The sequence below is a fragment of the Macaca fascicularis genome, chromosome 18 (assembly GCF_037993035.2).
Source record: "Macaca fascicularis isolate 582-1 chromosome 18, T2T-MFA8v1.1".
In the NCBI taxonomy this organism is placed as follows: Eukaryota; Metazoa; Chordata; class Mammalia; order Primates; family Cercopithecidae; genus Macaca; species Macaca fascicularis.
In genome coordinates this window covers 157,364-170,011 of record NC_088392.1, presented here as the reverse complement: position 1 = coordinate 170,011, position 12,648 = coordinate 157,364, and the positions used below count along the sequence as shown (strand labels likewise).

The following is a 12,648-nucleotide window of genomic DNA, read 5'->3' as shown; positions in this document are numbered from 1 at the left end:
TGCTGTGTAACTTTACCACAATCAAAAAACTGAGAAAAGTCATCTATAATTACTGTCTCCAATATCTTCCATCCTGTAAGTTACATTTGCTTTCAGAAATCCTCAGAGCAATCATGAAAAACTAATACCCTGTCGTCTCTGAAACGCAAAGTCGTTCAAGGGCTTTGGTTATAGGAAAGTAGCTGGAAAGCAAAGCGTCCGTTAGGCACAGCAGCCGTGATAGGACAAACACACGGTAGGAAGGTGGTGGTCATGCTACACACAGATGGGAAGGGTGTGGGGAGCCACAACACCCGATGCTTGGGAGGCACCTGGGCAGGAGCTGAGAATGTACCAAACACGTTCGATCAGGCAACATTCACGGACCCCGAGTCCAGCCACCACCGCTGACATCCACTGTGGCTGGGGTGTCCTCCCAGCCTGTGATGGCTCGCTCCTTCGGTTAACTGCCTTGAATCTACTGGTTCCTCTCCTCATGGGCCTCTTTCCTGTCGTCTTCCTGTCATTTTTCTGTCAGCAAACACATTTCCTGTCATTTTCCTGAACTGACATGACATTTCCTGTCATTTTCCTGAACTGACATGACATTTCCTGTCATTTTCCTGAACTGACATGACATTTCCTGTCATTTTCCTGAACTGACATGACATTTCCTGTCATTTTCCTGTCAGCAAGCACATGCGTCCAGCCTGACCTTGCTGATGTGCTCCAGCGGCCCTGGACTCGAGCCGCACTGTTCCATCAGTGTGGCATTCGCGAGTTACCTCCTGGGAAATGCCAGGTGATGGTAACATCAACCAGGAGGCACAGCTGAGAAGCAGAACGCATGGTGCGGTGCCCAGAACGTCACGTCCTTGAACAGACGCTCCGTATCTTCTCCTCTCCTGCCAGAGCTTCACTGTAGGAAGGCGGCCATTCTTCCAGTGCTGCTACTTCCAACACCGGGGAAAGCAAGCTTCAGAAATGAACGGTGTCAAAGAGGGAGGACCCACCAGCAGGGCTACCGGCAGCCAGACAACCGCAACCCCAGCATTCCCCAGCCACCATGACTGACAGCCCAGGCTCCAGAAATGCACGGCTTCAACCTTAGGAGTAAAAACCCTCCCAATCCAACTATTATTTTCAACAATGGGATTGAGGAATGAGGTATTCTAACCCTGCCTCTCTCGACAGCACAGATCATCAGATCCCAGTTCTTATAGGATTGGGGAGTGGGGTGGGGTGGGGTGGTTCCTAACCCTGCCCGCCTTCATAGAAAAGAACTTGGATATGATGACCTGTGCTAGATTAGCACTTTGCTTCTGCCATATGCAGTCATCCTCAGCACCAGGAAAAGTCAGAATCGTTGAGTGATGACACCAATACCAACACACGCCGTTCTGCGGCTGTGGTAACTGGCTGCACAGATACAACCCGATAGTGGTGAGGTCTAAAGACATCACCAGTCTTCCCAAGGATTGTGTTCCTGAATATTTTGCGTTTGGAATAACGGTCTTCTTTGCCAGGGCTGAGCCATGCTTCCCTCTCGCCTGTCCTCTGCCTTCACCAGCTTCGTGTGCGCTTCCGGACAAGTGTTTGTGCAGGTGCTATCACTTATTTCCACAGCGAGAATATACACAGACACCACACAGAAATGGGCAACCCCGTTAGGAACTGTGCAGGGAGATCTAACTCATCCCATGTGCCAAATTCCTGTTGCCATGGAAATTAAACTAACTAAACTAACGTTGCTATGATCTCATCTCTTACTGTACCACTAAAGATCATCCGAGTAAGAGGAATGTGCCTCTGCATAGCATTCAGCTCACATTTACATGTCGGTTTTTCCTGAATATGGTTATGTGAGATAGAAATCAGTAAGATGGGGTGTAACATACAGTATAGGATCGTTGTGTCTCCTAGCCTCAAACACTTCAAGATCCTCAGAAAATGAAGTTTAACTCTGGGGACGTGAGTTACATAGTAACTTGTTTTGGATACTATCATATCAACACCAAATAACTTCTTGAATTCCTTTTTAAATTGAAAAGCAATTTACAAAGCACAAAAGCCCCAATATTAAAGAATACAATTCAGTCTTTTTAGCGTATTCTAAAAGCTGCACATCAACCACTAGTATGTAATTCCGGGACTTTTTCACCACAGGCCAAAGAAACCTTGAACCCATTAAGAGTCAGCACCTGGCTCCTTCCTTCTACCAGCCCCTGGCAATCACCAGCCAACTTCCTTTTCTCTGGATTTGCACATTCTGGACACCGGTTGTGAGGAGAATCGTACAGTGCATGACCTTTGGTGTGACCTTCGGTGCTGACATCTTTCACGTCTAAGGTGAGTGGAATCTCAGTGAGTGACCGGTTGACAGACACCTGGACTGTTTCTACTGCTATGAATAATGCTGCTGTGAAGATTCAGGCATGACATACTTTTTGGAAAAATGTTTTCAGTTTTCTTGAGCATATGGCTAGGAGTGAAATTGCTGGGTCGTACGGTGATTTCATGCTTTTCTGAGGAACTGTCGGACTTTTCCAAATCAACTGCACCATTTTACTTCCCCTCCCACTAGCAATATATCAAGATTTCAGTTTTCCCCAATTCACCAACATGTCACTGTCCAATACTGGGGTTTTACCCACCCATCACGGTGGTTGTGAAGTGTTATTTCACGGTGGTTTTGATTTCCATTTCTAAGATGACGAATTCTGCTAAACATCTCATGTGCTTTTTAAGGCATTTATATGTCTTTCTTTGGAGAGTGTCTATTCAAATCCTTTGTCCATTTTTAAATTGGATTTTTATTAAGAGTTTTTGAATATATTCTTGATATCAGGTCCTTATCGTGATAATGTATCCTGTTCTGTGGGTTGTCATTTTACTTTAATAGTATCCTCTGAAATGAACATTTTTAATTTTGATACCGTCTTTTTCCCTTCAGTTGCTTGTTATAGCTTTAGACGTCTCAGCCAAGGAAACATTGCCTAATCCAACCTAACAGTTTCTCCAGGATTCTCCCCTAAAGGTGTTATGAGCTGAACTGTCCCCCTCCCCCAAGATTCCATGTTAAAGTCACAACCCCGGAAACCCAAAATGTCACTGTATTTACATACAGGGCCTTTAACTTGGCAATTTAGGTCCCATAAGATCTTAAAAGTAGGGCCTGATCCAGTATGACTGGTGTTCTTTTAAGAGAATTTAGACACAGTCCTCAGTGCTGCATACACGTAAGAGAAACCTGTGAGGACACAGAGAAGAAGCTGTCTACACAGCATGGGGTGAGGCCCCAGAGAATCCAACCCTGCCCGCACCTTGATCCCAGGCTTCCAGTCTCCAGAAAAAAGGAAATAAGATGCTATTGTCTAAGTCGCACGGTCTGTGGTGTCCGTTATGGTACCCAGCAGACTGACAGAATGGGTCTCAGTCAGCTCCTTACATTGGAACCATGTTGAGCTTTGCGTGTAGGCTGAGGAAGGGTCCAGTCCATCCTTTTCTATGTGGATACCCCAGTTGTCCCAGCACCATTGAGTTGTGAAAGGATAAAAGTAAAGCAACCCTTGCTGTCCTCTCTCCATCAACAGATTAGAAGATACACTGAAGAATCATGGACAATTTTGTCGGTTTAAGCCAGTGGTTTTCAAACTTTTGGGTCTCAGGAACCCTTTGCACTTTATTAAAGAGCACAAAAAAGCTTTCTCATCAGGCCGGGAGTGGTGGCTGCTCATGCCTGTAATCCCAGCACTTTGGGAGGCAGAGACAGGTGGATCACTTGAGGTCAGGAGTTCGAGACCGGCCTGGCCAACATGGTGAAACACCGTCTCTACTAAAATACAAAAATTAGCCTGGCATGGTGCTGAACACCTGTAGTACCAGCTACTAGGGAGGCTGAGGCAGGAGAATCGCTTGAACTCAGGAGGCAGAGGTTGAAGTGAGCTGAGGTCACACCACCGTACTCCGGCCTGCGTGGCAGAGCAAGACTCCGTCTCAAAAAAAAAAAAAAAAAAACAAAACATAATTTAGTTTCTTTTATAAGGATAAAGTCATTACAGCTTAACACAGTCTTAAAGAAGAAACCATTTTCCAAAATAAGCAGCAGCGTGGCAACAGTTTGTGCTACTGTGAAAACACCTAACATCTCTGCACCTCAGGACAGCAGGATTCTCATGCCTGCATCTGCGTTCAGTGGGCTGCAGAGCCATGGCTGAAGTTTATGAAGAAAGTCCGACCCCATACTGATATACAATTAGGAAGCAGTATTTTCATTGTGTTTTCAGATCATTTTAGGTATTCTCTGCTGCCAAATGTAACAAGTGGCACTTCCGTACAGGCTGTCTGCAACACAGAGTCTGTGCTCTGGTCGTTGGGCCTTTCTGCCCCAATTCCTTCTAAGTCGACTGGTCCGCCTTGCACTTGAATGGCTTTTACCAGCACACGATTTTGTAATCACACATTGGTTAGAAAATACTGGTTCAGAGTTATGAGCGGCTTCCACATTTCATTATATGTCCAAAAAAAAAAAAAAAAACCCCACATCAGTATCACCATTGGTCACATGAGAAAGTGGTGGACACAAGATTTTTATGTTTTAATATTCACTGGAAAGCTCAAATGTCTATCATTGGGAAAAATGTAAGGTACTTTCCTTGAGATGAAAGTCATTTTGTTCATTTTTCAGGCCACACCTGCAAATACCTCCATCTGAAGTGGCATCTTTTGTAAGTCATTCTTTATATAAAGGCGGCCGTTAGTGGAAGAAGTGGTTCTGCAGATTCATAGCTCAGAGGCACCAGTGCTCTCCCAAGAGATAACCATAAAATCCACAGAAGACGCACCTGTGCACACTTCCTGTTTCTCACTCAGAACATTCCAGAAGGAACCCTGAATCCCAATGCCACAGCGGGACTGAAGTTTGCTCTCACCCACACAATAAACCCAGGGAGCTCCCCCAGCCCCCACCCCGAGGCCACAGCCTTGGTCCTCTATCTGGTCTAGGGGGGCTCCTGCAGCTCCAGCCTAACAGGGAACAGAAGGCACCCACATGTCAGAAAGCCCTCCCAAGGCCCAGCGAGCACTTCTGCTTATGTGCCAGCCAAGTGCGTTTGACAATTCTACAGCCAGCTGTACGGCAGGTAGCGAGGTACCCAGCAAATACTCAGGGCTCACGTTACTAAGGAAGGTGCACAGCGAGGTACCCAGCAAGTACTCAAGGCTCACGTTATGGAGGAGGAAACCAGGCAGATAGTGAGGTACCCAGCAGGGTTCACGTTACTCAGGAGGAAAGGAGGGTAGAGACAAGGGGGCTGGAACAGTCTGTCATAAGCTTTAGCATTTACAAGGCTCGCTGAAGATTATCTGATTTGATCGTCACAACAGCTCACAAGATAGGCAGAGGCAAGACTATTTTCACTTCATAAAAAGAGATCCCGAGAACTGATGATGACCACGTGCTCTTCCCACAGGCTCCCAGAAATCCTCCTCAAATCATCTCTCAGTTGTATACATGTGATAATATCTCAGTCACGTCCCCTCTCTGCAGGGGAATTTTACTGCCGCCCTGCTGTTCCTTCGCACCCCTGCCCTCTCCTGCATTTCAGCCATGCCCACCATCCATGGGGAGTCTGCACCACCCCACCCCCGCTGCTGCTGATGGCTTGGGTCACGCTTACCTTTCATTTCCACCTACAGGGACCTGTTCTTCCTTCAAATGCAGCTCAAACTCACTCATTGTGTGAAGCCTTTCTGTCATGTGTAAAATCAGTCTGTGGAATGCTTCATTTAGGAGGTGCTTATGTTGCCTCATTGGCTGTGATCAGGACCAAATTCTGAGCAAACCAGGTGGTCCCCTCTCCCCATCTCTGCTCCAGTGCACTTAAAACAAGGATTCCTGGAAGCATCTTTTTAGTCCAATTCATGCATGAGTCTGCCCCACACACTGCAGAAAAGCCCTGGTGGTCGGTGGTCAGGGCTCAGGGCCCCCCAGGTAGGTAAGGAGAGCTTAGTGCCCTCTCTGGAGTTGTCGCTCAGAGACCCACGGCTGGAAGGGAAGAAACTTGCATCCTGTGAAACATCTAGGCCCCGAGACCCACTCAGGAGTGGAAAACGGGGAAGGAGCCTTGAACAGACCCTCGGGAGGGCAGACAGTGGGAGCCACGGAGGCCACCAGGAAGGAGGGAGGCAGGCAGTGAGGCCACAGGTGATGTGGCCGGGAGGGAGGTGTTGTGACCAGAGGTGAGGTGGTGGGGGGATGACACGGCGTGGTTTGGGGAGGAGATGTGGCCAGGGGCAATGTGGCCAGGGAAGAAGACACAGCTGGAAGGAAGTGACAAGAGGGGTCTCCAGGCCCCAGACTGTGCCTGATTTATAGATGACATTTTACTTAAGATGTTATATCTAACTTTAAAGAAAAGTAGCAATTTCGACCATTGTGTACATTTAAAGCACGGTACAAATTGAGCACATTTCCCAAACCAAAGAACCGGGCATTGAAGAAAAAATTCATTTAAGATCAGAAATAAAGAGATCCTACAGCTCTTCCAGTGCAATCCCCACCCTAACGTGAATGGGGGGAAAAGGAAGTAGATTCTAGTCAGTCAGCATTAAAGGCAAAACCGATCCACTTTACTTTCTAGACAGAAAACAAGAAGCTCATCAAGGAATCCCTACAAACAGTAGCTTTAGTAGTTCCCGAAATGCAAAATTCACCTACAAAGTAAATCATCTGCTAAGTGTGTATAGAGTAATTTTTTTCATTATTGCCTTCCTCATCTGCAGGGGCTTTTTTAGACCTTGTTTCCCCTTAATTGCCTCCAACACCCAGGAAATTTAAACCTCACAAGTAAACTGTGTCTCGATTCATGCCCAGCGTCCTTTGGAGCAGACAGTCCGTTGCTCTAAGACGTTCTTGTCACCTAAGCACCGAGTACAGCCTGAGAACGCACAACACGCACTCACACAAACTCAGACAGTCAACAGGTGAGATACGGCACATGCGGAGGAAGACAAGATAAATGAGCTTCACTGACACCCCAGATCCGACAAGAAATGACACACGCAGCCTGCTCTGGTGCAGGTGACTCCTGGAAAACAGCCAAGGACAGCATTTGGAGAAGCAGCACCGCAGGCCAGGAGGGTCTGGGGGCTTAAGAAGGGAGGGGCGCCCCGACCAGGTACTGGGGGATTCAGAAGGGAGGGGCTCCCCGACCAGGTGGCTGGGGGATTCAGAAGGGAGGGGTGCCCCGACCAGGTGCTGGGGCTTCAGAGGGGATTGGTGCCCCGATCACTTCCTGGGGGCTTCAGAGGCAAGGGGTACCCTGACCACATGCTGGGACTTCAGACGAGAAGGCACCCCGACCGGGTCCTGGGGGCAGCAGGACAAGCCCAGTGTTCCGTCGTCACTTTTCACTCCCTACTCCCGAATCTCGCCCTGAAGTTGCAGCCAGTCCAGGTATTCATTTACCCATAAAATTAAGTATCTGTGAGTAACGCAAGTCACTAATCCACACAGATCTGAGTCTACAGATACCTCCCAGAGACGCCACCATCCCTTCTGGTAGAAGAACAGCCCAGGGGCCCACGCTGCTAGGAAGGGAGACTGTCTCCAGCCTGACGCTGCAGAGTCCTCAACACAAAGTCTACCTTCTGGAACCATGCCGTCTCCTACAGAGGCAACTAGGGGCATGTAGGGTTTTTTAAAATCTTTTTTTTTTCTTAAGACAGAGTCTCCCTCTGTCACCCAGGCTGGAGTGCAGTGGCTCGATCTCGGCTTGCTGCAACCTCTGCCTCTCGAGTTCAAGTGATTCTTCTGCCTCGGCCTCCCGAGTAGCTGGAATTACAGGCGCCTGTCACCGCGCCTGACTATTTTATTTATATTTTTAAGTACAGATGGGATTTCACCTTGTTGGCCAGGCTGGTCTTGAACACCTGACCTCACATGATCCACCCGCCTCGACCTCCCAAACTGCTGGGAATACACGCATGAGCCACGGTGCCCGGGCCATATAGCTATTTAAATTTGACTAAAATTAAATAAAATTAGAAGTTCTCATTTACACTTCAAGCATTCAGTTACCCCCAGGCGGCCACTGACCAGAGGCTGGTAGAGATGTCACACTCCACACTGCAGAAGGATCTAGGGACGAAATGGCTCTAAGATCATCTCAGAATCTTTATGTTGAAGCTACTGAAGTTTTACTCTGATTATTATAGACATCAGCATTCTCCCACTTAAAAATGTCAGTGCTATTGCAATGATCAGATCTGTGACTTCCCATCAGCTCTTCTCTTCCTGGATAGATAACTGTAGAGCATCTGCACTCTGCCTCCACACTAAGGGGTAGTAGAAGGCTCCGTGTAAAATCAGGGGGAGAAAAAAAAATGAATCCCTAGTCCGCCTCTCCCCCTATGATTTTGTGAAACTCCTCTTAATATGCAGAATAACTGCCAGAGTTGCAATAAAGAAGCATCCGTTGACCAGGAAGCAGCAGGGAAGCAAGAGGAGGGAGATGCAAAGACCCTCCGTTCCCTCTGGGACCCCAGGCCCAGCCAGGACTGAGAAGGGCCGCACAGCCCGGCAGACCCGCACACCTGATGCGAACCATACACACGGCTTCCCTGGGCCTCGGTCCCCTGCTCTGCCCTCACTGGCCACTGTGGCTCTGGGTAGAGGCAGCTCCCTGAGCCCCAACACCCACAGCCAGTCCCCTCCTTGCAGGTCTCAGCTGTACTCTCACTGCCTCCCTGACGCTTCTCATCATCCGCGTACCGTGTCCACTCTACCCCACAGCCCTTGCTACCGCCCACCCCACCAGGGAGCCTAGCACACAGCAGGTGCCCAAGACGCCCCAGTGGGCGGGCATGCCAGGGTAGGGCTTGGAGTTCCAAGGGCCTCGTCCTGCATAACACCACAAACGCCACGGAGGCTGTGGAAGGGGTCCAGGTTTCAGGCCTGTACTCAGCTTCTCCTGGCCCCCGAGGCCAAGAACCTAGCAAGGGAGCACAGCCGGAAGCAGGGTCCCAAACCCCCTTCATGCTCCTCAAGAGGAAGGGGGCTTCGGGGCACAACCCCACGAGCGTCTTCCTCCTGCCAGGCTGCCTGTCACAGCCCCGACACCTTCACAGCAGGGAAACCCACTCCTGTGAGGAGAAAACCACCAAGTACAACAGGAGCCACGTCCCCCGCAGCGTCTGCTGAGCCCAATAGCGACAGCAGCAGCCGGGCCCCCACTCAGCACACACCGACTCCGAACCCGCCACGCACACCACAAGGCCGACCATCTTGAAGCTCAGCTTCCACTCGTCAGGGCCCTCTTCCAGGAGAGCTCGGCATGTCTATCTTCCCTGGGCTCACAGAAAGGAGTGGGACCCAACCCCGAGTGTGCACAAAGTTAAGCTCCCACTAGCTGTGCAGACAACCTCCCTAGCCCTGGACTGAGAAGGGGCCAAGCGCAAACAGCCATATTTTGCCCGCACAGGTACGGAATTCAGTCAGCTCTCTCAATGAAGTCGTGACAGGTCAACTCCAGGCTCCTCAGTGCTCTGGGGTTCACCTCGGGCCACTGCACCTTTGAAACGTGGCTGTGGACTCCTCTAGGGTGCTCACTTTCACGGCCCATTTCATTCAGACACTGCAGGCCCCTACCGTGGTGTCACTACCCAGGACACCCCTGCTGGCATCCTCTGAGATGCTGCTGCAGCTGCTGTGATCTGAGAACAGCCATGCACAGGCATCAAAGGGAGGAATTCTCAAGTCTCCTCCAGGGGCAGTGACTACAGCTTTGAAAGACGTTGCACTGAATCCTGGGTGAGCTTGGCTTGGTCCGCAATCTAATCCGGGTTGCTGGGGAGACACACTCTGTTGTAATTGACAGAGGCTGTGGGTGGCAGCTCTACCAAGACTGATAATTGCAACTAGTCTGAGATTTACTATCCATACTTTCTATTTGATGTTTCAAAGGAAAGCATCGTGAAGTTCCAGTAGCAAGGAATTTTCTACAATCTATCACATTAAGATACAGCAGAAATGTAGCTAAAATGTTCATAGGGTCTATGCAGAGGAAGAGATGGGTCTATTTCAGGAAAAGTGCTTGCTGGCTTTTTAGAAACATAGTGAAATCCCTGACAAGTAAAAGGTTGTTTATACTTTTTCTTTGGAACAGAGGGAAAGTTCTTTCTTATTATTTGAATACATTAACTATATTTAAGTGTTCTGGTAGACTGAGTATTAAATATTCAAAAGGAAGTAATTCTGTTCGGTCTATTTCATTCTTTAAATGTAGCTTTCAAAAACTGACAAATACCTGGCCGGGTGCAGTGGCTCACGCCTGTAATCCCAGCACTTTGGGAGGCCGAGGCTGGTGGATCACGAGGTCAGGAGATAGAGACCATCCTGGCTAACACGGTGAAGCCCTGACTCTACTAAAAACGCAAAAAATTAGCCTGGTGTGTTGGCGGACACCTGTGGCCCCAGCTACTCGAGAGACTGAGGCAGGAGAATGGCGTGAACCTGGGAGGTGGAGCTTGCACTGAGCCGAGATCACACCACTGCACTCCAGCCTGGGCGACAGAGCAAGACTCCATCTCAAAAAAGAAAAAATAAATAAAAAGTGGAAAACACCCCATATCTGCCCTGGCTCCGGCCATCTCCATGGAGTGGACAGAGCTTGAGAAAGGCTCACTGTGGAGGCGTAGAAGGCCAGGCCAGGCCGGGCCGGGCCGGGCCTTTGCTCAGCAGATGAGCAAGAGGGTCAGCCACCCTAGTGAAGAAGCCCATGTTTGCTATGTTACTGATGATACCCACATAAATTTCTCTTTGCCTCCCACACAGACCTGGGATCTATGTTTGAGCAAGCGACTCATACCAACAGTCCCTCCATGCCATCATTTCCCTGACCTCCCCCAGAAAAGCCAGGCCAGGCAGCGTCCCCACACGGGCACTGGGGCCCAGGAAGATCCTGGTCCTGCCCCTCTTCTCTCTCGTCCCTGCAGCACCCTGGCTTGCTGTGGAAGCCCAGCAGTGCTGGCTGAACCCACGTTCACCTGGGGCATTCAGAAGAAGCCTCTGTGCAGAAATCAACTGGGAAGGAGGGCTGTGTGTGCTGGTGCTGGCAGGTCACTCCAATGGATTTGCAGAACTCAGTTTTCAACACAGGTGCGCCACCAAGTCCCTCAAGCCCTTTGTGAGCCTAGAGCCACAGAGCCATTTGCGGCATTCTCACAATCTCTAACAACCCTGCACAGAGGCCCTGTTTTTCCAAAGGACCATAAAATTTTCCGTGTAGACAAAGTTTGACATAATGAAATAAAGTGAAGTCACCACTTCTATTTTCTATTAATCCATTCATTCAAACAAGTATCTCTTGAGTATGTGCATCGAATACTGTGGAATTAGGATTTAGTCCATGCCTTCAAGAAATATACATCACAGAAGAAAAGGTATAGCTTGTAACTAACAGTGCTGAACAGGCAAGAAATAAACATCATAGAAGGAAAGGTAGAGCTTGTAACTAACGTCATAGAAGGAAAGGTGTAGCTTATAACTAACAGTGGTGAACAGGACAGAATTTCACAGGCTCATCAGGAGCCACCGAGGAGGAAGCCATGATTCACATCCACCTGCAGTAGATAAATGTTTCCCGGATAAAGTAACTTTTCTACAGTGATATCTGCTCCTTATTGTTTAATCCTGCTCGATAGGGTATTAAATTACCACTTTATGTGCTGCTTATATAAAATACATCATTGTCAGGGGAGGTTATAAAATAATACTTCACACAAGCTTGGGCTGTGAATGGTGTGAGGCAACGGGACGATGTGTTCCCGTGTTCTCGAGACGCAGAAGGGTCAAGACCCTGCTTCCCTTCTCCTCCCCACCGCCCTGTTCCCAGATGAGGGGTGGAGGCAATGCCGCCGGGCAGTCCTAGAGCTGGCTCCAGGGCCAGGACAGCACGCCCAGACTCTCTGTGCCCCATGTGACAAATACAGACTGTGGGGCAATCACCAATTTACCTGGCAGTGGGGAGAGTCCTTCGTCAAAAGCCTGTGCTTCCAGGAGCCAGGACAAAGCAGGAGCCCCTAGGAAAACAGTTCCGGGTGCTCCTGAAACCTGGGCAGAGTCACAGTCTGGCAGGAAGCACCAGTGATGCAGGTGTGCCCAAGACTGGGAGGATGGCCAGATGCCTGGAGACCAGACCGGCCTGCAGGAGATGACCACCTCTCTCTGGCTCATTAGAGACAGACAGTCTGGGCTTCACTTTTGTATGTGGAGTCTCACAGTACAGAAATATCACAAAGGGATTAGACTTCGTATACCCCAATTTTTTAAATTAAAAAAACACAATTATTTCAACTAATTCTAAATCCAACAAAGAAAAATAAATAAGTATATAAACGCATACATCCAAAATGTAAACCACAATCTCTTTACCCATAGGAGACCCAAAATTTAGTTTACCTTTTCTTCAGTATTATCACTTTTTTTTAAAGCCATTACTGAGGTGTCTCCTCACCGCCCCATGAGGAGGTTCATGGGCTCTTCAGGGCTGTTTGCTGTTTCATCGTTTTTTAGATTTAAGGGCAGGATCATTTTCCCACACTTGCTTACTTCCCTGATCACCAATTTTTCACAAGGACATCATTGTGCCTCAGAAAACCTAGTAACTG

The 12,648-nt window shown here is 48.8% G+C and overlaps 1 long non-coding RNA gene across 2 annotated transcripts; it reads left to right on the top strand.

Annotated features, from left to right (window-relative positions):
- Positions 1-1,396: 1,396 nt before the first annotated feature.
- LOC135968175 (uncharacterized) lies at positions 1,397-12,364 on the top strand. 2 transcript variants are annotated; one of them, XR_010582732.2, is made up of 4 exons: positions 1,397-1,583; positions 2,146-2,328; positions 4,667-4,706; positions 7,496-12,364. It is a non-coding gene; the product is annotated as an uncharacterized lncRNA (long non-coding RNA). The 2 variants fall into 2 exon arrangements; XR_012427132.1 differs by having other exon boundaries at positions 4,667-12,364.
- Positions 12,365-12,648: the final 284 nt, after the last annotated feature.